The sequence below is a fragment of the Jatropha curcas genome, chromosome 6 (assembly GCF_041381405.1).
Source record: "Jatropha curcas cultivar XTBG-Jc1 chromosome 6, XTBG_Jcur_1.0, whole genome shotgun sequence".
NCBI classification, from domain to species: domain Eukaryota; kingdom Viridiplantae; phylum Streptophyta; class Magnoliopsida; order Malpighiales; family Euphorbiaceae; genus Jatropha; species Jatropha curcas.
Window position 1 is genome coordinate 14806099 of NC_143156.1, and position 25990 is coordinate 14832088.

General features: G+C 28.6%; 1 long non-coding RNA gene and 1 pseudogene across 1 annotated transcript; both read left to right on the forward strand.

The window, feature by feature from the left end:
* The first annotated feature begins 2837 nt into the window (after positions 1-2837).
* LOC149495597 (uncharacterized) lies at positions 2838-14544 on the forward strand. The gene is made up of 2 exons (XR_016321311.1): positions 2838-3564; positions 14201-14544. It is a non-coding gene; the product is annotated as an uncharacterized LOC149495597 (long non-coding RNA).
* LOC149495598 (uncharacterized) lies at positions 12299-14194 on the forward strand (annotated as a pseudogene).
* Positions 14545-25990: the final 11446 nt, after the last annotated feature.

Below are 25990 nucleotides of genomic sequence, written 5' to 3' on the forward strand. Positions count from 1 at the left end.
GGTCAAAATCCTACTTTCAAAGTCATAGGAACAGTAACATTCTTAAGGATTTAAGCAAAGCATGATTACCAACTCTAAGCCACATGTTTAATATCATAATTAAAATAAGAATTTCCAATTAAAAAGGAAACAAACCTAGGTTCATGCTCTTTCTAGGTTTGGCCAAACTAAGGGCAAAGGAGAGGAGTACTTTCCTTTTAGTTCTAATCATTCAAACATCCTTCATTAAGTCTCAATAACACATTTATATAGTCAAATCACCAATTGCATGTTTATGATCAAAAACTCCCCCAATTTCTCATGCTTTAAGTCATAGGAAAATTTAGCAAAGATAAGCAAAGATAAGAATTCATGTGAGGTAAATTCCCAACACATAAAATGCATATCTAGAATTAATTTAGAAGCATTATCACTAATTAAATTGTAGGATAAAATAAGTCTTACCACACTGGGGTGGTTTTGCCACTCATAGGCAAAATAGAAGGGGAAACTTCTCATGCAATCAAACTTACTTCTAAACTAATTAGGCACCCAAGAACACAATTAAACTCTTAGAACACATAATTTAAGCTAAAAGTCACAAAATTCCTAAATTTATCTCATAGAATCCTAGAATTGGAATTCAAAGAAAAAACAAAAGGAGATGAAATTAGTGAACACTAACCTTTCAATTAAGCTTTAAGAAGCTTTAAAAAATAACACCAATTCAAGAAATGAACTTCCCTTAGTCCATTCTCTACATAAGAGAAAGTCACCATCAACAAAAAGAAAAGCAAAGAAGAGGAAGAGAGCAAATAGAAAGATGTAAAAAAATTCAAGAAACCCAACCTAAATCCCATAGTTTAACTCAAAATCAACACTCAACTTACTTGAACTTGTAGAAATCTCCAAAGGCTTAAACCCCACTAGCCACAATCACCATTTATGCTTTAATCTTCAAGAATAATCACTAGCTTTAGGTTTAATTATGTTTAATTTATGATATTCTTAGGTAGAAATCAAAAGAAAAAAATGAGAGGAAGAGAGGGTAAAGGGTTAGGCCATGAAATGGGAGAAGAGGGGAAAATGAATTGAAAGGAAAAAGAGGAGGACAAAAAAGCTTTTACAAAGCTTCAAAGGCATTTTTGAAATTTTGAACAACTTCCTTAGGAAGTTGTTGAATGGGTGGTTGAGATTTAATCTCCAAATTTTAATCGAATGGCCAATATTAAACCCTATAATATCTTCTAAAAATTATATTTATCTCCACAAATCTCCTTAAAAATTTTCAATAAATTAAATCCTTAATCTTTCTAATTTCTAAAAAGACCCCGAATTACTATTCATTAATTACTTAATTTCTCCAATAAATTCATAACTTACTCTCTTGCCCATCAAAATAATATATATACATGCTCCAAAAATAATAATATTTTCGAATAAAAAAAAAAACAATTCTCGGTCGACTAGTACTATTCACAAATCGACGAATTACTATTTAAGATAGAAAAAAGTTTGGGTATTATACATGAAATACTGAAAAAAATGCTTGAAGCAAGCAAATCGAGACTCCGATAAATATACTCAAGATTTCTATATGAATTAAAGAAATTTCAATACATATGGTATGATTGCCTTAATAATGTTTATGGCTAAGAAAATATTATTTTATTTTATGATTATATTCTAAAGCATATTTTTGATATTTACTTTATATACTATCATGAGTAAGGTGATCTCTTGATTAGTGAATATCTGTTGAAAGGATATTTTAATAATATTGTCATATATTCATGAATTTTTATAGAGATATTTGAATGTGAATTTGTCATTATTTGGTTTATGAACATTATTGGAACTCCTAAAGAGCTTCCAAAGATTATAAATTCCTTAAGGGAATAGTTTGAGATGAAAGATATTGAAAATATAAAGTTTTGTCTTAGCCTGAAGATCGAGCATTCACAAATGAAATTTTGCCTATGAATCCACATATATGACTAAGTTATTCAAATGATTTTATATGAATAATAGTGGGGTCACTTGATGAGAAGATGACCATTTTTAACTTTGAGAAAATTATGAAGAACTCTTGATCCTGAAGTACCATATCTTAGTCCAATAAAGGCGCTAATATATCTTCCTAATCATATTTGACTTAATTTTTATAAATTTATTAGCAAGATATAGTTCTTCCTAGATATGAAGAAATTAAATGGAGCTAAACATATATTTTGACATATCCATGGCACGATATATATGAGTTATATTATAACTAACATGTCAAAATCAGTTTTGATCGGCTATAAAAATGCAGGTTACTTATGTAACCAACATTATGTTAGATCATAATCAGGCCGTTCCTTTACATGTGAATGTACAATTATTTCATGGCATTCAGGGGATGAAACATTGCCGCTACTTTTTTTAGCCACACAGATATTTTAGCAACTCACGAAGAATGACAAGAATGTGTTTGTTCATACTACTTCTCTAAAGAAAAAAATTCTTACAATATTACATGGGTACTGTGATAAATCTTGTAATCAAATAATTGGGCTTTTTGAAAGGGCTAGAACTAATATTATGAAGGATAGTGTATTTGAAAGTACAAAAAAAAAAATGAGGTAAGAATTAGTATTCAATGTTAAATATTAAATCAATTATTAAAATTTATGTACATATATAAATATAAATAAATATAAATAAATAAATATATATATACTATTATTTAAATTAATATCCTAAACTCAATGATTACTATCGTATTAAATTTTTATATTAATATTATTACATTGTTATATTAATATTATTAAGTACAACAATATTATTATTATTATTATTATTATTATTGAGTACATTGTAGAATGATCTAGAACTTAACTATAATTTCAACCATTTAAACCATTGGAAAACCATATCAAACCTAGTTGGACCAAACCAGAGTATTAAAATAAGGAAACCCAAAAAAAAAAAAAAAAATTCTTATCTTTCTTCTCTCCTTTATGCGGCAGCCCTCCCCGCAGCTTCCTTCCCATTTCTAGCCAAATGGCCATAGCTTCTGACGAGTTAATACCCGAAATCCATCTTTCCATCTTTTCATCGAGGAGAAGCTAATTCTGGTCTCGACTTGAGCTGTAGTGATCTTGCAAGGGAGAAATCGAAGCAAGGAGCTTCGACTGCTGCGATATATGCGATTCCGATGAAGCTCACACCGTTTTCGGTGGTCCAACGTGTGATGGATGGTCTCAAATGATTCAAGAACACCTTCCCAGAACTTTCCTTCCATCAATTCCGGCGAACAACTCTGTCTTGCGAATTCGCCATGATCGATAGCAAGGAGGATGCTATCGATGCGATTTCGGTAAAGGGCTTCTCCTCTCTGCAAATTCAAGCCGAAAATGGACTCTAGGAGAAAATCCGAGTGATCTGGTTGCCTTTTCCATCGAAATCGATTTTTCAGCCACCATGCACAGCGGTCGGCAATGGTGGTCTGGTGACTGGCAGGTAAGACTCCAATGAGGCTTCAAGGGGCAAAATTTAGTCCTCTTCATGGTGATCACAATTCGACAATCACATTCTAATTTGGTAAGCTCTAGATTTCGATATTATACTTTCTTTTTAAGTTCCATTAGAGTTTATTAAGTTGACTTAACTAGAGCTTCTTTAATTAAATAGAATATTTATTAAGTGAAATAATTAAGTTGTAAAAGAGTTTAATTTAGACTAAGATGCAGGGGTCGCAAAACTGGTTAGCATGTCGGGTTCGACACGAATTCACCTAACACGCAGTACGATTAGGGCAACACGAACATGACACAAAAACTAGGCACGTGACACAAACTCAACATATGTAACTTGCTTAATATCATAAACAAGTTTAATGGGTCGTGTTGGCCCGTATACCACCTGCTTAACCTATTTATGATATTTTAAGTTTTAACCCATTTAACACAAATCATATATAAAAATAAATTTTTATATATAAAATATATAGATTCTCCAAGATTCATAACTAAAATAAAATAAAAAATTAATACAACAATAAATTTTAAATAGGGTTTTAGTTGGGTATTTATATTTGACACTAAAATTATCTCTTCACTCTAAAATAAACGGGTCACTCGCCTAACCTGCGTGTCAACCCATAACACGATATGTTTACTTTTGTGTCATAAATGGGTGACCCCTTTATGACACAAATCCATTTAACTTCAACCCTAACATGTTTATTTCGCGTGTTAGACGAATCGTGTTCGCGTGTCATGACCCATTTTGACAGGTGGTTCGCATTTATTTATACCAACCTAATTTGCATATATATATATATATATATATATATATATATATATATATATATATATATGCAAATTAGGTTGGTATAAATAAATGCGAACCACCATTATATGGCGAAATGTTTACCGCTTCTAGATCCTAAATATATTTACAGAAAGCCATATAATTAGCTTAATCAAATGTATAATGTGAAGTCTAAAAGAGAGTAAGATATTCAATTTTGATTATATACAATGAGTATTGTTGAAGGTAGATGGGATGTTGACTAGTATTTGATTGCTTGCCCGATGGATGGGCTATGTTGGTTATTGATAGATACATATTGTGTTATTGTCCAAATATAAAAATTGAAAATATAGGACTCATATGATTTTTAGGGGAGATGCTACCGAATTTTCGGTAGCATAGTAAAGTAAAATAAATGTAAGAATTAAAATAATTCAAGGAAAAATCTCGAATAGTTAAGGGCCAGTTATAATTAATATAGTAACTTAGAAATTTTGAACCTAACTATTAAACTTGAAACTCCTTGACTAAATTTTCTTCCATATCTTTCTTTCTAAATTTTTGAAAAACAGTCTTCGTCAAGTCAATAAAGAATTTGAATTTGAATTTAATTATAATTCTTCGATTTATATGGTTTATTCCTCCTTAGGACTTGAACTTGGTTTTGACTCTTAGAGTTAACAATTTTAGGAGTAAAACTACTTAATTTAAAAACAAGGGTTTAGGTATAATGATGTAATGACATGATTATTGAAACTGTGTTTCGGATTGAAATAGATACTAGTAAAGCATACATATGGTTAAAGTGAACTATGTTTAGAAACAGTGCGACTGCATATGAGCTCATGCTGATAAATGATAACAAATATACACGTACATGTAGGCATTATAACTACACTTAGTAGAAGGTGTTGAATGATGAATGAATGGTTGAAGGAAGGGATTGGTGAATGCATTGTTCACGCGACGAATGGGCTATATATTATGTCAACTTACCTTGCTATTAATTTGAAACAGATAGTTCAATTTATAGAGGAAATGCTTCGAAATAGTGTTGTTAGAATCGTACGATTCACGATACGAATCGTACGATTCGTATCAAATCTAAGGTAACACAAGACGTATCTTAAGGACGAATCGGATACCACCATGAATCAAAAATGAATCTCACAAATTGGCACCGAATCACACGAATCGGCGCCGAATCGAATTGAATCAATGGTTCACGTGAAATCTTAAAAATAAATAAATAAATAAAATATGGGCCCAAACGCATGTAAACCTATTCTGACTCAGGGGAAAGATGTAGGGCTGTCAGTTTTCAACAAGTAAGCTAGAATAGGGTTGATCGTAGGTGGAACAGTAATCAGTAATTAGGTTTATAACCTTTGAATTAAAATTATGAGAAAAATAAGATAAATTACAATACTACTAGTGCTGTCTATTTAGAGTGATAAATCCTAACTAGATTACGAATCCTAATTAAAGAAAGAATTAAAACTCTACACCTATTCAATGATAAAATAGCAAATCCTAATCAAATAAGGAAACGGAAAACTAATGCAAATCTGAAATAAAATAGTAAATTAAATAAAATCCTAGTTGTGCTAGGAATCCAATTAGGACTAGGATTGCTCATGCATCATTCTTCCCGGGTTTAAAAAAAGACTCGGCTCCGACGAGTAAACCTTGATATATTCTGCATGTATGGCTGGATCAACTTGCTTTAGCTCTTCTTCAGAAATCCATGTACTTTCTCTTGCTGGTTTTCCAAACCACTTAACTAAAAATCGTCTATATTGGTTGTCACGCCTAGAACGAGCTTCCTTGACATCCAACACTTCCTCAATAACATCAGCCTTTGCAATTGGCAGCTCTTGTACTTGTGCTTCAATGGAGGATGACACTCCATCAAATCCATGAAAAGGATACAAGTCTGAAACATTAAAAATTGGGTTGATTTGTAAATCAGATGGAAGATCAATTACATAGAAATTGGAACTGATCTTCTTCAACACCTTACAATGTCCAAACCTTCTAGATTTTAGCTTATGTTAATTTCCTTTAGGGAAACATTCTTGTCTTAAGTGGATGAGAACCTGATCGCCTTCTTCAAATTCTTGTATGCGTCGATGCTAGTTGGTTGTATAGCCATATGATGCATTGATGTCTTTTAAGGCAGCTTTCACCTCTGTATGAATTTTCCTGATGTGATCAGCAAACAATTTCCCTTCAGCACTTACTCTAGCCTCTTAGGGTAAGGGCACCAAATCGAGTACATTCTAAGGTGTAAGTCCATAAGCAGCCTCAAAAGGAGTCTTCTTTATACTTCGATTGATTGAATTGTTATATGCGAATTCAACTTGGAGAATAACTAGATCCCATGTCTTTGTATTGCTCCCAAGGAGACATCTTAATAGATATCCCAAACTATGATTGACAACTTTCGTCTGACCGTCTGTTTGCGGATGGCAAGTATTGGAATATTTCAATTCAGTTCCAAATTTTCTCCATAAAGTCCTCCAAAAGTGCCCCATAAACTTTACATATCTATAGGAAACAATAGAAGTTAGAACACCATACAGTCTCACAATCTCTTGAAAAAATAACTTAGCAATATGAACTGCATTAGAAGTCTTGAAACATGGGATAGAATGAGCCATTTGAGAGAAACGATCCACTATAACAAATATAGAATCAAATCCCTTTGTTGTCTTTGGAAGTCCCAAAATAAAATCCATACTCAAGTGAACCCAAGGTGTATTTGGCTCGGGTAAAGGACTATATAATCCTATATTTTGCGTGCTTCCCTTTCCGAGTAAACAGGCTGGACATTGCTCCACCAAGTTTCTCACATCTTGTTCCATCTTTGGCCAATAATAACAGTTGGAAACAATTGCAAAAGTCTTGTCTCTACTAAAGTGTCCTCCCAAACCATTTCCATGAAGTTTTCTAATGATTTGTTCCCTTAAAGATCCTTCAAGAATGCATAACTTATTCCCTTTGAATAAATAACCATCTTGCAATCGGTATGGCAGACTTTCAACTTCTGAAGAATGCAGCAAATCAGCCTTTATCTTGGCAAAACATGAATCTAAATCATACTAGTTTTGAAGAACAAACCAGTAATTTAAGTGCTCAAAATTGACAAAATTAGGGATCTTCTGCTCAATTCATCAGCCACAATATTAGATTGACCGGATTTATACTTTAGTGAGAAATTAAATTCATCAAGGAAAGAACTCCACTTAGCATGTCGATTGTTGAGTTTATTCTGAGATTTTAGATACCTCAAGGCCTGATGATCGGAAAAAACCACAAACTCGTGATAAGCTAAGTAATGCTGCCAATGTCGAATAGCTCGTACCAAGGCATAGAACTCTAGATCATAAGTTGAGTAATGCTTCTTAGCTTTAGACAACTTCTCACTAAAAAACTCAAGATGTCTGCCCTCTTGGCTAAGAACAGCTCCAATCCCTTCATGTGAAGCATCACATTCGACAATAAATAATTTCTCAAAATCTAGAAGTGAAAGAACAAGTGCTCTAGTCATCAAAAACTTGATTCTTTCAAATGCCTTTTGTGCAGAATTTGTCCACTCAAACTTTTCTTCTTTCATAGATTCAATTATAGGACTCAAAATTGAACTGAAATTTTGGATAAATCTCCTATAGAAAAAGGCCAAACCATGAAAGCTTCTAACTTCTTTGATGGATTGCGGTGCTGGCCATTCGGTAATTGCACGAACCTTTTCTGGATCTGGTTTTAATCCTTTAACAGACACAATGTATCCCAGGAATACCACTTCTGGTTGTAGGAAACTGCATTTTTTCAAGTTTATATGCAACTGCTCTTAACAAAGTACTTCTAACACTTGTCGCAAGTGTTTTAAATGATCTTCCTCAGTGCGACTATAAATCAAAATGTCATCGAAATATAACACAACGAAAGAATTCAAGAAAGGTTTGAGTACATCTGTCATGACTCTCATGAATGTGCTTAGTGCGTTAGAAAGGCCAAATGGCATTACTAACCATTCAAATAACCCATCCGGCGTCTTAAAAGCTATTTTCCATTCATCACCATGCCTCATTCTAATTCTGTGATATCCACTTTTTAAGTCAATTTTGGAGAACACTTTAGAACCCGCTAGTTGATCAAGCATATCCTCCAATCTTGGTATTGGAAAGCGATATTTGATTGCAATCTTGCTTATAGCACAACTATCCACACACATTCTCCAAGAATCGTCTTTCTTCGGAGTTAATAAGGCTGTCGAGAAACATGGACTTTTACTTTCACGCACTAGGCCTTTTTCCAATAATTACTTAACCTGTCTTTCTATTTCAACCTGCTGTAAAGGAGGCATTCGGTATACAGGCAGATTTGGTAAAGCTGCTCCTGGTACCAAATCAATAGCATGTTGGATGCTTCTTAATGGTGGCAAGCTTTTCGGTACATCTTCACTAATCAACTCCTTGAATTCCTACAATAATCATTAAATTTCAAAGGAATATTCAACTGATTTTTCAACCTGGTCAGCTCTTATCAGTTTGCTCACTAAGGCATACGTGACTCCCACCTCACTATGCACAACTACAAATTCTTTAACACTTACAAGTCCATTTAATTTACTAGTTGCAGCTCCTTTATTTGCTATTTTCCTTGTTTCTTCCTTGAGAGGATGCAAAGTGTACTTCTTGTTGTCCTTGTAGAACAAATAAGTATTAGGCCTTGTCTTGTGGTCCATATCATGATCATAGAACCAAGGTCGTCCCACTAGAATATGCCCAACATCCATTGGTACGACATCACATAGTGCTTCATCTGCCAAATCATCTCCCATTGTGAATTGCACTAAGCATTGAGATGTTACTGGTATCTCGTGCCCTTTCTTCAACCAACCTATTTTGTATGGATGATGATTTCTTGTTGTAGGAAGCTTTAATTTATTTACAGTCTCCTTTGATATTATATTTTCCATACTTCCTCCATCAATGACTAAATTACACATTTTGCTTCACAAATAACACGTGTATGGAAAATGCTACCCCTCGTCCAATCTTCTTTTCCTTCTTTGTTCATGGCTGTCATGACTATTTGAACAACTAAAGACTCACCTCGAGCTAGGTGAACATCAATTTCTTCTACTTCCTTATCATATTCATCAAAAATAGGGCCTTAGTCTTCATCATACTCGGCTAAATTCACCCTCCTTTAATGGACAGATGAATGAAGTATGTCCCTTTTCTCCACAAGTAAAACAACGAACTTGAGAATTGTTGCCTCTCCTTGTAGACGAACCAGAATTGTTTTGTCCACCATAAGGTACTATACCTTTCCCTTTATCGTTTCCATCAACACGGGTTGTCTCTTCATTGTATTTATTAGTAGCGGCAGCCTCTTTCCCACTTCGTTGAGTTGTTGGAATCCCTCTTGCAGTTCCAAAATTGTTTTGCCAATTGCTTCTATTTATGGGCCTTCTAACGAGAAACTTGCTTTTCAGCTGCTAAGGCATATTGGCGAGCATCTTCAAGATTGTGTAATCGGACTATGCCCATTTCATCTCTAAGGGACTGATTCAAACCAGCAAGGTAGCTAGAGGTAATTTGTTCATTATTTTCAGATATTCCAACTCGAATGGACAAATTGTTAAATTCTGCAGTGTGCTCTTCAACAGACATGCTATTTTGTTTCAAGCAGTGGAACCTTTCATATAGTTCCATTACGTAATCGGCTGGTAAAAATTGCTTCCTTAGCTTAGTTTTCATGTGCTCCTACGTGTTGATTTTAAGCTTTCCTTGTCGTGCGCGCTGGTCCTCAACTTCTTCCACCATTGAAGTGCAGTACTCTTCAATTTAAGCTTTACAAAAAGCACTTTTCAGGTTTCAACCATTGGTTTCCATTAAAAATAATTTTCTAAACTAGTTTCCCAATCTAAATAGCCTTCGGCATGCGATTTCCCATGAAAATCAGCAACTTCAATTTTAACTCCTCCACTATTTAAATCAAGATCATGAAGTAAATGCTCTTCCAATCTGCCTCGTGCTACTGGGTTTGCAGGTCCAGCCTCATGAAAGGGGTTTACATCCTCGACTTCCTCTTCACTCTCAAGAGTTTCTTAAAAATCAAGGTTTTGGTGGTTGCCTTTCGGAGTCTCCATTCGGGCTTCCAGGAGTTCTTGACGCTGCGAGGCTTGTACAACCCGGGTCAAACCCTCAATCATTCGCCGTATCTCAGCTATTTCATCTTGTTGGGGCTGATTGCCTCTACCTCTACCTTTGCCTTTGCCTCTTCCAACCATGGTTTAATTCAGACAAAAAAGAATCCTAGGATCTATTTTTGTGCTCTGATACCAGTTGACGTAGGGGAAAGATGTAGGGCTGTCAGTTTTCAACAATTAAGCTAGAATAGGGTTGATCGTAGGTGGAACCGTAATCAGTAATTAGGTTTATAACCTTTGAATTAAAATTATGAGAAAAATAAGATGAATTATAATACTACTAGTGCTGTCTATTTATAGTGATAAATCCTAACTAGACTAGGAATCCTAATTAAAGAAAGAATTAAAACTCTACTTCTATCCAATGATAAAATAGTAAATCCTAATCAAATAAGGAAACGAAAAACTAATGCAAATCTGAAATAAAATAGTAAATTAAATAAAATCCTAATTGTGCTAGGAATCCAATTAGGACTAGGATTGCTCCTGCATCATATTCCTAATAGAAGTAGAAGATTAAAATTAACAACATATACGAGGAAATTTAAACAACGCAAACACCTAACTCAAAAGCCAGAAACAATATTTTGAGAAGAGAACAGATTGAACAGTACATGTTTGCCAACATTCACAAGAACAAGAGAAGAGAAAGATTTGAGAGGGAAGAGAAACTATTTTCTTCTAAATTTAAAGTTATGCTTCTCCATCTTCAATTTTCTTTTCCTTTTCTTTTACTTTTTCCCTTTGATTTTCTATTTTGTTTTTCTTCTTCTCTTCTTCATCTTCACGTCAGGGCTTTACAGTCTCTTGTTTTGTAAATTTTGAGTCTTTAACTTTATTATTGATTTCAAGCTTGAAATGTGAGCTATATATTATATGGGCCATGGCTATATATTATTTATAATAAATAATATATAAAAAGTTATAGAATTATAATATATTAATAATATAATATAATACTTATACTTGTGTGTTGTGTAACGTGTTGTGTATTATGTAACTTTCTTATATATAATATATATATTATATCTCTGCTTTTCAAGTGTCAATGATAGTGCGTGACTGACTGACAGCCTTAGTTTTTTGCTTTCTTTAACAAAATTACAACCACTTAATATTATATTATTAGTCTATTAGATATTAATTAGTGCATTTTCTATTAGATATAATTTAATAATTATAATATATATTATTTGTTTATTCAATTATTTTTAAATTTAATGTGTTTTGTTTTTGGCTTTTTGTAAATTATCAATGTTGTTAGGATCCTGGTTTAAAATTATTTGTAATTTTGTAATTTGAAAAATATTTGTTTTCATTTTTTATGATAGGTTAGAGAATGTCTTCCAAATCCACAAAAGAATCTAAAATGAAGAATGATCCCACTTAGGATCATTGTTCTCGAGTTGGTGACAATAGGTTGCATTTAAAATGTAATTATTGTGGACTTCAAAGGTGGGGAGGAATAAGCCATATGAAACACCATCTTGCTAGTACCCATGATAATGTTGCCCCATGCAAAAGATATCCAAATTTAGTGATAGAAAATTTTAGAAAGCTTCTAGGAGAAATGGAAAACCAAACACTTACAAATACAAAAGAATCCTTTGAATAACAACTAGGAGAAGAAGACCTAAAAAGAGAAAGAACTATGGATGCCTTTGTCATTAAAGGAAAGGGAGTCAAAGCCAAGCAAACAACTATAAATGCTTTGATTAAAAAAAGAGAACCAGTTGTTCAAAGCATTTGTAGGTTTTTGTATGGACATGCATTACCTTTTAATTTGGTGGTATGGAAATGGTTGGTGAACATGAAAGAGGTTTAAAATTGCCTAGCTACCATGAAGCAAGAGTTACATTTTTGAAGAAGGAAATTGACAATGTGAATTCAATGCTAAAGAAGTATAAAAAGGAGTGGAGCAAGACAGGATGTACTTTGATGTCAGATGGATGGACTGATATGAAAGGTAGGTCTCTCACCAATTTTTTGGTTAATAGCCCAAGTGGAACAGTTTTTCTCAGATTTGTTGATACCTCAGATATAGTGAAAGATGCACAAAAGTTGTTTGAGTTACTTGATTCATTAGTGGAAGAAATTGAGCGAGAAAATATGGTTCAAGTGGTGATAGATAGTGCTGCAGCTTATGTAGCTGCTGGTGAATTATTAATGAAGAAGAGGAAAAAACTAGTTTGTTCTCCTTGTGTAGCACATTGCATTGATTTAATATTACATGATATAGGTGAGCTACCCATTTTTCAAGACGCAATAAAAAAAGCAAAAGAAGTTGTATTTACATTTATCGACATGCTTGGGTCCTCAACATGTTAGAAAATTCTCCAATAAGAAGGAGTTAAAGAGGGTTGGAGTTCTAAGATTTGCTACATCATTTCTTACTTTGAAAAGTATTGATAAAGCTAAACTTCCTCTTAAAGCTAAAAGTCAATATTATTATAAGGGTGATGCAAGAAAGTAGAGGCAACCTTGTTATGTGATGACAAGTTTTGGAAGTCAATCAAGTATTGTTTGAAGGGTGTAACTCCACTTGTTAAAGTTTTAAGACTTGTTGGATGGTGATGTGAAACTGGCAATGGGATATATTTATGAAGCCATGGATAGAGCAAAGGAATAAATTGCCCAAAATTTCAATCATCAACCCGCAAGATATGAACGCATTTGGAAGATAATTGATACAAGATAGGATTTGCAACTTCATAGGCTGCTTCATGCAGCTAGTTATTTTTTTAATCCCAAGTGAGTTTCTAAATTCTAAATTGAAAATATTTTGTTAGTTTATTTCTTTAGCGAAACAAAAAAAAAATCACTTTATTACATTGTATTTGTTTTGTAATATATTTTTTATAGATTCCAATATGGTGATTCCTTTAATGCAGATAGGAAGTGAAATTGGGTTTGTACAAGAAAATAGAGAGGATGTATCTAGATCTTGAAACTAGAATTAAAATTGATCGACAATTAGAAAAGTTCAAGAGAGGAGAGGGATTGTTTGGTATGAGTATGGTTGTTTTAACAAGAGATAAAAAGCAACCAGGTATTATGTGATTTATTGTTTGATACTTTGAATTTCCTAATTTTTTATTAATGCTAGCAAAAAAAAATAATTAGTTAGTTATCTCTCTCTCTCTCTCTCTCTCTATCTCTCTCTCTCTCTCTCTCTCTCGTTTATATATGTATCTTAGCTTTATGGTGGAAAACTATAGGAAAGAATGTAAAGATCTTCAAAATCTTGCAATTCGAGTTTTAAGTCTCACATGCAGTGCTACGGGATGTGGAAGAAATTGGAGTACATTTGAGCACGTCCATTGCAAAAAGAGAAATCGATTAGAACAACAAAGATTAAATGATCTCGTCTTTGTCAAATATAACATTCAACTTGAATTAAGGCAAGTAAAAAGGGAGAAAAGAGGTGAGACATATGATCCTATTTGTTTGAGTGATACAGAGTCCGATGATGAGTGGATCACTGAACTAGAGGAACCATGTCTATCTGAAGACAATTCATGGATAGATATGAATGAGTATTTTGAAGATGATGGAGGAATTAGACGAAGTAATAAGAGGAAACGAGATATTATAAGTTATAACTCACACGCGCTTAATTTATAAAAAATATTAAGAAACAAATTATGAATTCTAAATTTTATTATTTTATATAATTCATTGTTCATTTTTTTTGTGTAGGGCCAAGAAACTTGAAATTTGATAGGAAAGAAAAAGGAAAAGCTCTTGTAGATGAAGAATAAGAAGAATTACAAATCATAGATGATGGTGGAGAAGTCAATGTAGAGGAAGAAGAACAAGTTGATATGGTTATATTGGAAGAAGAAGATGATGATGACGAAGGACTTGCAATTGGAAATGATAAAGATTAATGAATGAATATGATATTAGTTTTTTTATTTTCAAATTCTAATTAAATAGTTTGATATTTTGAACTGAGGAACAACACAAATTATTAGTTTTATTTAGTATATGATTGATATATTTGGAATTTTCAATTGAATATTTAATATCTTTTGATAAAATTATTTGGATCTAGAATTTCAGTTGATTCCGTGAACCTTACGATTCGATTTGAATCTCAATTCTCGATTCGAAAAATGAGGCTTCCGATTAACGATTCGATTCTCGATTTCACAATACTGCTGCCAAATTTTTAGGAAACTACTTATGAAGAACTAAATATATTTTTATCCTTAATGAAGGATTAATAGCTAGAGTTATTACTTTTAATGGTAATATTATAGTTAGAGTTATTATTATTGTTATTTTAAGGCCCGCTTAGTAATATTAGGTTAGAATGAATGTATAAGTAAGGAATCATAAAAGAGATATATTAACAAATTAAAATCGGAAATTATAATAAAAGTAAGACGCCAGTTTAGGCAAAAAATTAAGAAAGTAAGAATTCTCATAGAAATTCTTTCTTTGAGATTTGCACGGACAATTAGGACTCATATACTGATCAGCAAGGTCCAGGAAGGACAAGATAGCACTGGGCAGATTATAAAACTGTGAGTAGTGTTGGATAACTTATATTGCCCATTGCATATGCATACATGCATACACAGATAAATGTTATGCATTCACACACGGTAGATAAATGCCATCTAGGTATAGATGCATTATTTAAGTAATTGCTTTTTCTCCTGTATTACTTGTTGCTATTGGATATTGCTTGATTAGTTGTGATATGCTACATGTATACCTTGCCTGTGTAGAATTGCAATAAAGTGGGTCATTGTTGGGTTTGTGAGGAAGGTTTATGATACCGTGGACCATGTGTGGGGAGATCGGCGCCCCCGTATGCATCTGATGAAATATGATATGGAAAACCACAGTGTGACCTCCTGCTGGTATGGGAAAAAAAGATAGGATAAAAAAATGAGAGGGCTAGTCAAGTGAGGTTAAGACCGGTCGGCCATGTAAAGGGATCGGTTCCCTAGTGCACACGTGATGAAAGGGCGGGCCATGTGTGACGACGGCTCGTTGGGCGTTTTGGTGAGGCCACTAACAAATCTCCACTTGATGTGATTATGTGAAGGTGTTAGTATTGTGATTGTTGTTGCTATGCCATTTGTGTGATTAACTGCATGATTATATATAACTAGTCGAATGGCTATATTGAATTGAATACGCATTTGTGTGATTGTGTGGGGTGAGAAGAATATCTAATCCTACTCACTGAGTTTAAGCACTCACCATTGCCTTAATATTTTTCGAGGTTACAGGTCCTCCAATAACTTCTTGTCCCCTGCCTCCAGACACTTAGAAGATACCTAGATAAATATTTTGAAATTTTAAGTTCTTAGATTGTTTCACAATTACAATAGTCTTGTGTAATAAATCTAAAAATTATTAATGTATTATTTATTAAAGTTTCTATTATGTAATATATTAATATGAGCCCAGAGAACTTTGGAAATCAAGTTATTATTGAATGTTGATGATATTGGGCCTGAGGCTGTTTCTATTGATAGAAAATTTATTTTGTATGTATTTGGCTTACTATGGGTTTTGGTGGCTTAAAACTTATCCAAGTCTTAGTGCCAGTCCAACCCAAGGTAACGGGTCGTAACATGAACCCAGCAAATATTTCTTCTATTTTTTCCCCATTTGTCTTTTGGAGATTAAGACCTTGGTTGGTACTTCCCAAAAATTACACTTTTAAGAAAATTATTTTTAAAAAAATATAATTTGAGTATTTTTAACATACAAATCAACTTTTTAAGAAGTTTATTGCTTTTAAATTATAAAAGACAATAATGTCCATAAGTATATCTATCTATCTATCTATATCTATCTATCTATCTATTTATAATATATATAAATGTGGGAATAGAAAACAATATTGAAATTTCAGATATCGCTCTTAATGAAATTTGGATATCTAAAATAGCCATTAGTCATAGCCAATTAAAAAATTATATTTTATTAGTTGATTGATTATAATTTATTAAAATTATTTTTTAAATAAATATATATAAATAATTAAGAATTTCAAAATTTTAAATTTTATCTTTTTTGTAAATTTATTTTGTAATAGATATATATATGATAATGAGATATTTGAAAATTTTATATTTTAGTTTTTAAATATTTTGATTTTAATTTGATTATAATTTAAAATATTTTATTTAGGGGAGAGATAAAAAGAGAAAAAGTATATATTTTTAAAAAAATAAATTTTCAAATAGAATATACATAATATTTTATTTAGGAGAGAGATAAAAGAGAAAAAATTATATTCTTTTTTTTTTGTACGGTTTTAGGGAAGATTGAAAGTTTATTTGGAGAGGATAGAACGTTTCTTTTATGTAATCTTTTTTTATTAATTAATTAATTAACTTATTTATTTATTTTAGATTTGCAACATAAAACAATATAGAAATAAAATACTCCAACTGTTCTCTTTGTTTAGAAAAAACAGAAAAAACTCTTGGATTAAAAAAGTTAGTTAAATGAAGTTTTCTCCTCTAAAATGCCATGGGAACAATAGCTAGCACAAAAGGCATTCCCAAAAGTGCATTTATTGCCTACTTGCATCATTTTTTATTAACTCTATCACATTTTATTAGATTGTGGACGTTTTACATAATATGTGACAAAAAACGGAAAAAAAAAAAATTGGAGCTAAATTAAAGGCCAAATTTTCGAACTTATTCATCAAATGCCATAAATTTTCAAAATTTTCAGCAAAAATAAAGGAGGGAAGACTTAAATTTTAGCTCTAACTTATTTAAACTTAAATAGTTTTTCAATTCAAATTTAAAATTAAAAAAAATTTTGGATTTTTCAAATTTGAATGGAATTCAGAAAGTAGTGCCCAAATGTAATATATTGCAGCCAAAATAAAATAGAATTTGGAGCCAATTTGTTTGAGTTTGCAATCAGACTCCTCGACTTCTAAACATTGGCCACATATAAATGAAATCAGAGTTAATGATTTGATTCAAGGAAAATTTATTCACTTCTCCATAACATCTAAATCAGTCACACCATATCCAAAAATGGCCACTACTTTGCATCCTACGGACTTGAATCCTATACAATAATGAAGCAGAAATAACTATAGTTATCTATAATATGAATGACTATGGTAATCAAAATACACTCGCACTTTTAAAAACAAAATGTGGTCGTTTTCAAAACTTAACTGAGCATAACATATATTTGTTCCTAACATTCACATTGTGGCCAAATTTACAATGATAAAAGTAGACATATATTCATCAAACACACAAATAAGGGCTAACTCTATAGTTATGTGGCCATTATTTTGACTTTTAATATCAAAGCTTTAGTTTTATGGTCAAATTTGTAAAAACGATCACTGTTACTATAAAATGAAATGAAAAAGTGAGTAATTTGTCGCTTGAAACATGCGTGCATTAAATGTTGAGAATATTTGTGTCTTTCACTTTCCTTGATAGTTGAACTTCAATCTTAAAACAAACACATACATTCCAAGGGTTTTCTAGTCTTTTTAACTTAGCTTGCATCCCAAAGTTACTATTTAGAGTAAAATTCTCTATATAAAAAAAACGCCCGAAAAGAAAATTTTCTCTAAATAAAGAGAACAGAGGGAGTATTTAAATGAACTCATTAACCAGCCAATATTGGATCCTAGCATGATTTGCTTTGTAATTTTCATTTATTGATTTGGCTTTAGTCCTTTTTTTTTTGAATCCATCAACATTAAATTTCATTAAATTATGTCATTTTCAGTTCAAGAACAGGTGGATTTTTAAAATTCAAATCAGTAACTTTTTAATATAATTTGTTTTTTTTATTACATGTTGAGTTTTAAAAAGAGTTTTATTCTTAATTTTGATATTTTATTTTTTATATTATTTTTTATTTTCTTTTTCGTTACTGAAATAATTTTAACTACTATCACTTTAATTTATTACAAGATTTAATAAATATATATGATAATAAGACATTTAAAAATTTGTATATTTTACTTTTTAAATATTTTGATTTTATTTTGATTATAATTTAAAATATTCTATTTAGGAGAGAGATAAAAAGAGAGAAAAAAAAGTATATTCTTTTTTTATGTTTTTATAATTTGTTGGATATATTTTGTAAAAAATAAATTTTAAATAGAATATACATAATATTTTATTTAGGATCAAAATTTTAAGTTTTATCTTTTTTAAATTTATCTTTTAATAAATATATATGATAATAAGACATTTGAAAATTTATATATTTTATTTTTTAAATATTTTAATTTTATTTTGATTATAATTTAAAATATTTTATTTAGAAGAGAGATAAAAAAAAGAAAAAAGTATATCCTTTTTCCTTTATATTTGTATAATTTGTTGGATATATTATGTAAAAAATAAATTTTTAAATACAATATACATGATATTTTATTTCAGAGAGATAAAAAAAACTATATTCATTTTTTGTTTATATTAGGAACATTTGAAGAGAATAAAATTCTTTCATATAATCTTTTTTTATTAATCAACATATAAATAACTAAGAATTTCAAAATTTTAAGTTTTATCTTTTTTAAATTTATTTTTTAAGAAATATATATATGAGAGATATTTGAAAAATTTTATATTTTATTTTTTAAATATTTGATTTACTTTTATTATAATTTAAAATATTTTATTTAGGAGATAGATAAAAAAGAAAAAAAAATTCTCTTTTTAATATTTTTTTTCTTTATGTTTATATGGTTTGATTGGATATATTTTTGAAAAATAAATATAATATATATAATATTTTATTTGGAAGAGAGATAAAAAAGTAAAAAAGTATATACTTTTTTATATAATTGTAGGAAAAATTGTGGGTTTATTTGGAGAGGATAAAACGTTTCTTTTATCTAATCTTTTTTTATTAATTAATTAAGTTATATACTTATTTTAAATTTGCAACTTAGAATGATAGAGAAACAAAATATTTGAACAAACTCATCAATATTAGATCCTACCATGAGTTGTTTTGTAATTTTCATTTGTTGACGTAGCTTTCATTTTTTTTTTTTTTTGTCTATCAATATTAAATTTCATTAAATTATGTCATTTCTAGTTGAAAATCTGGTTGATTTAAATTGGTAATTTTAATATAATTTTTTTTCTTATTATATTTTGAGTTCTGAAAATAGCTTTAGTCTTAATAATAATTTTTTTTTTTGTTACTGAATTAATTTTTTACTACTATCTATAATATATACAAAAGTATAAATAAGGGGGGACCATTAGGTTCCTAAAATACTTCTACTAAGTTTATCATTATCATTACTAATCATATTCTAATTATGATATCAATTTATTATTTTTATTATATTAATATTATAAATTTAATCTCATTCTAATTAGGAATTTGTCCTATCATATCACTATATATATGTTTAGTTTTAATTTCTTTTGGCTATCAAGAATTTGTTGCTTTTGACTATCAAAAATTTGTTGCTTTTGGCTATCAAAAATTGTTACATTAAGCTTTTATTAATTTGAAATTATTGAGTTTACAATCACGTCTTCTTTTTATAGTAAGTATTATCTTAATTTTCTTTATTTACAAATTAATAGAATAGCTTTTATTTATAGTTCTTATAATTTAGATTTATAGATTTATAGATTAACTATAATTGTTTAGTAATCATGAATAATTACAAGCTTACAAGTTTTTCCTCCTAAATAACATTATCATGAAATATCTTAAAAAGATGAACCCTCTAATTAGGAAAATTTTAATTTTATTTATCGATTAAAATTATATAATAATTTTTAATTAGATTGATTATATTAGTTTTCTTAATCATATTATTTTTATGAAGTAACAAATCTTGTTTCATTATTTTTCCGTTGCTAAGAGTTGACAAAAGGTTCTACAAACATGTTAGCAACGGAATATTTTTCTGTTTCTAAATTACAACATGAATTATTTTTTCTGCCGTTCCGCTTTCTACAAACGAGAATTTTTATCCGTTGCTAAAGTCAGCACCAAAATTCAGGACCTATTTTCACTGCATATCTCTTCTCTGCCACATCCGTTGTATGCATGCATTTTCTTTTTTTTTTTCCCCCTTTTATTTTATATTTTATTAATAGTTAAATTTTATTGAATTGTAAGATTAATATTTGTCAAGATAATATATTTTATTCTTTTTTTTTTAGTTTCAAGTATTTCGATAGAAGTAAGAAAGTTATGAAAATTTCAATAAAATTATAATATAATAAATCATAATTTTTTTGCATATATAGGAAGTCCAAATTTTATATATATTTATCTATCTACAATATATATAAAAGTACAAATGACATTGAGTTCCTAAAACGTCCCTACAGACTTTTAATTTTATTGGTTGATTGAAGAATAATTTATTTTATTTTAATTAGAAAACTCTTAATTTTATTGGTATTTTACTAGTTGATTAATTAAAAATATTATTAAAAATAATTTAGTCCTATTCTAATTAGAAAACTTTTGAAATTTCTACACATATAAAAATACTATGATTTAATATCTTATAATTTAAATATATTATAATATAAGATATTAAATTTATTAATCCCTTATTGGTAGCTCTTCTTTATTAATATTATAAATTTAATCTCATTTTAATTAGAAATTTGACTTTAATCCTATTCTAATTATGATATCAATTTATTATTTTTATTATATTAATATTATAAATTTAATCATGCTCTAATTAGAAATTTATCCTTTAATACTATTCTAATTAGGATTTTGTCCTATCATACCACTATATATATATATGTTTAATTTTAATTGCTTTTGAGTTCTAGCTATCGAGAATTTGTTACTTTTGACTATCACGAACTTGTTGCTTTTTATTATCACAAATTATTACATCAAGCTTTGCTAATTTGGAATTATTGAGTTTGCAATCATATCTTCTTCTTGCAGTAAATATAATATTAACTTTCTCTATTTACAAATTGATCGAATAATTTTTATTTTATTTATATTTATTAAGCATGTTCTAGCAACTATAGGAAGTTTAATCTAATTCTAAATAGGAAATTATTAAAGATTTTAATTTTATTGGTTGAAAAATAAAGTTAATTTAATTATTAAAGATTTTAATTTCCTATTTAAATATATATTTTATTGAATAAAATAATATATTATATAAGATATATATAGTAAGAATATAAAACTTTAAGGATTTTAATTTTTTTGGTTGAAAAATTAAGCTAATTTAATTATTGAGGATTTAAATTTCCCATTTAAATGTAATTTCTATTGGATAAAATAATAAATTATATTATATATTGTATAAGATATATACAGTAAAAATATTAAAACTTTAAGAATTTTAATTTTATTGGTTGAAAAAATAAAAATAATTTATTTTTGAATAAATAAATTTATTAGTTCGAAAAAAGTAGGGAATAAACATAAATTTATAAAATATAAATTGAATTTCTTTTCTTTTTCCTCATATTTCCTTTTGTTTGCTTTGGTAATATTGTTCTTCTTACTTTTTGCCTTATCATTCTCTTGAAGGTATTAATTATTTTATTATTAATCTGCTAAGTACATTTCTTGATTAAGTTTTCAATAAGTACAAACTTTTTAATTTTTAAAAAAATTTATTTAAATCATGATTGTAATTTTTTTTACATTAATGCTTCTTTTTTTTTAAGTTGTTGCATATTTTTAGTTTAAAAATTGATCATACTTTGATTTTAATATTACATATTTTATTATGATAATAAAGGAAAAATATTTAAATTATAACTCAATTCAAAATTTAATATATCAAATAACTATATTTTCTTTGGCTACTATCAAGGATTTTTTTTACTTTTATTATCAATAATTCATTGAAGACTCTCTACTATCAAGAGTTTCTTTACTATTGCTATATAAAAACTTCTCACTTTATTATTATTAATGGAGGTACTAATTTTAACTTTTAATTTTTTTTTATTTGGTATATTATCACAAAAAAATTTTGAATTTGATTACCAATAATTTATATATATGTGTTTATTTTTCTATATGGCGCGATCTTGGATAAAATGATTATTTATTTTCAACTTTGTAACTATTCCATTTTGTCAAAAAAATCTATTGTAAAAAATTATTAAAATTTTTCATCAAATGCTAAATATATGTGATAGTGGTTTGCACCTATTCTTATACATGTAATAATTATAACTAAAAATATTGAATTTTTATATTACCTTTGTAAAATTTAATAAAAAATATAAAAAAAAATAAATTATAAATAATCATTTTAACGGGTACGTTCAACGAGTAACAACGTGCATCACATGTCATTTAAACACTAGTCACTTTAATTTAGTAAAAGATTTATATCTCTCTTGAAATAAATAGATGGTCTCTTAATGATAAAGAATTTTTAATTTTCTTAATATTTTTTCTCTTATATTTTAATTCTGTTTGACTTGAAAGAAAATAATGTTTATGAAAATTGAAAAAAACTAGAATTATATATTTCTATTTTTGATTATTTTTTGGAGTTTCAAGAATTTGTGTGTATGTCCATCTATTCCTTTCTCTAATGTACTGGATAAGTAATACTATCATTATAGCCAAAGCGATTGCATTATCAATTCAGATCATCTTCTCGTTTCCTTTTTAATATTGATTTACGGTTGAGGTTAGAGAGTTGAAGATTGAATAATGATTTTATTTTCTTTTTGGACACTTATTAGGTTTAAGAATCTGTATTTATAAATTAGAGACTAAAGGAATAGGTTTAGGAATGTGATTGAAGTTTATTTTGAAACTACTTTCATTATATAAAAACAAATTAAGTACTTAAGAAGTAGCATTAGAAGTTAACCAATTATATTTATTTTAATGTAAATAAAAAATTATGCTTTAGTATTATATAGATAAAAAAAATTAAAAGAGCGTATAAAATGAGTATATAAAGAGTATAATCAACGTGCAATGCACATCATAAAAAAAACTAGTCTATATAAATATATAAAAATTGAAACATAAAAGCTTATGTGACATATTTTTAGAGTATTAAGGTGCTTATAAACTAGTCTATATAAATGAGTAGCAAAATATTTATTTATTGAGGGTCTGTTTAGCAAAATTAGCTATTTTTGGTATATATTAGCTGTTTCAGTAGCGTTTAACTGTGAGCTATTTGAGTAGCCTTTTATGAAATGCTACAAGCTAAACATTACATGAGTTAACTTTTCACAAAATGCTAGCTTAACCTCTAGTCCAAACGTTATGTTACTAAACAACTTTTTAAGTAGCGATGGTCAAAATACTAAAAGTTACTTAAAAAGCTGCTGTTGAACACAACCTGAGTTGGAAGTAATTTTTATATTTTTAAAAAATATTTTTAATATAATTAATAGTGAACTTAATTAATATCATTAATAATATTTTTAATTTTTAAATAATTAATAAATTTAATAATTTCATTAGTATTTTAAAAATTTTTCATAGAGTATTAACGTACTTATGTGATAAAATATTAATCTATTGAGTTGGAAATAATTTAATAATATTATTAATATTTTAAAAATCTTTCAAGAGTATTAAGGTGCTTACGTGGCAAAGTTAATCTCTTAAGTTCGAAATAAATTTTATATTTTTACAAATTATTTTTATTATGAATAATAGAGAATTTAATTAATATCATAATAATATTTCCAGTTTTAAATAATTAATAAAATTAATAATATCATTAGTATTGTAAAAAAAAATTTACTTTCTTTTTTTTTTAAATAATTAACAATATCATTAATATTGGTTCTCTTCATTTTCCTTTTTCCACGGTTTCAGAATTTTTATAGATATCTATTTCAATGTAAATGAAACATAAAGAAAATCAAATCATACTTTCAACAAGAAAAAAAAAGATTGCAAACAATAGACAACTATTCTTATGGCATTTTATTGATCTGATCTCGATTAATATGGTGATGGCAATTGAATTACGAAGTATATATAGAATTCGCTTTTTATAGGGCTTTTTTTTAATGAAATTAAAATTAAAAATCATTTTATAATGTCATTATGTGTAAAATAGAGAAATATTTTATAATAGAATTGATGTTTATATTTTATTTTGTAAGGGGAGATGACAATATGTCTCAACCTATTTCAAAGCAGGACAAATTTTGAAACTGTTTTTAAGTTTTTAATGCTTATTGAATTTATGCTTTGATTTTAGATTATTTTAAAATAAATTATACTTATAAAGATTATTTTAAAATCTATTAAAATATTTATAGAAATTAAAAACTTAAAATTTAATTATAAACTTGATTTATGTATGTAAATGTCAATGTATTGATCCTTTTGCAAGAATTTAAGAGAAGAAATTATTCTTTATTTTATTTTTTTTGGACAACGCGAAGACCACTGGTTTAGATAATCGAAGACAAACGATCAATTTATTTACCTAATTATACAAGTTTTTGAGTTTACTCACTTTTCCTCTATTATTATTATTATTATTATTATTATTATTTTTGAGTATTGAGGAAGGGGATTCGAACTTGATCTATTGACAGGCCGTATATGCACTTACCACTAGGCTATATCTTAGCGTGCATTTTTCCTTCATTAATTATTAAAGCAAGAACACGTTGATTTTAATTTAAAAGGAAAAGTAGAATATTGTTTTAATATCCTTCAAAGGAAATCAATACCACTCATGAATATATAGCAGAAGTAACTCTTTGTGGTCTGGCCCCAACATTTAAACTTCAATTATGGTGAGAAGCAAAACCCATAGATTTAGCATGAAATTATCAACTAGCTTTCATCCATATCTTGGTATATTTGCAGAAGAGTCTTCGAACCTGAGATTTTTTAATTTCAAAGCCTCAGCTTTATTCATTTGGGTTAAACTTTATTGATACCTGAACCTGGTAGTTAACTAGTTTGCCTACAAATATATAAATGTTAAAACTTACATTTGAATACTAGAATTGATGTTTTATTTTTTAATTTTTTGTACAATATGATATTATTAAGTGGAAAATAAAATATTAAAAATAGTTAATAGATTCTATATCTTTAAAGAGTATTATTCCTTGGAGGACCCATAGATTTAGCATGAAATTATCAACTAGCTTTCATCCATATCTTGGTATATTTGCAGAAGAGTCTTCGAACCTGAGATTTTTTAATTTCAAAGCCTCAGCTTTATTCATTTGGGTTAAACTTTATTGATACCTGAACTTGGTAGTTAACTAGTTTGCCTACAAATATATAAATGTTAAAACTTACATTTGAATACTAGAATTGATGTTTTATTTTTTAATTTTTTTGTACAATATGATATTATTAAGTGGAAAATAAAATATTAAAAATAGTTAATAGATTCTATATCTTTAAAGAGTATTATTCCTTGGAGGACCCATAGATTTAGCATGAAATTATCAACTAGCTTTCATCCATATCTTGGTATATTTGCAGAAGAGTCTTCGAACCTGAGATTTTTTAATTTCAAAGCCTCAGCTT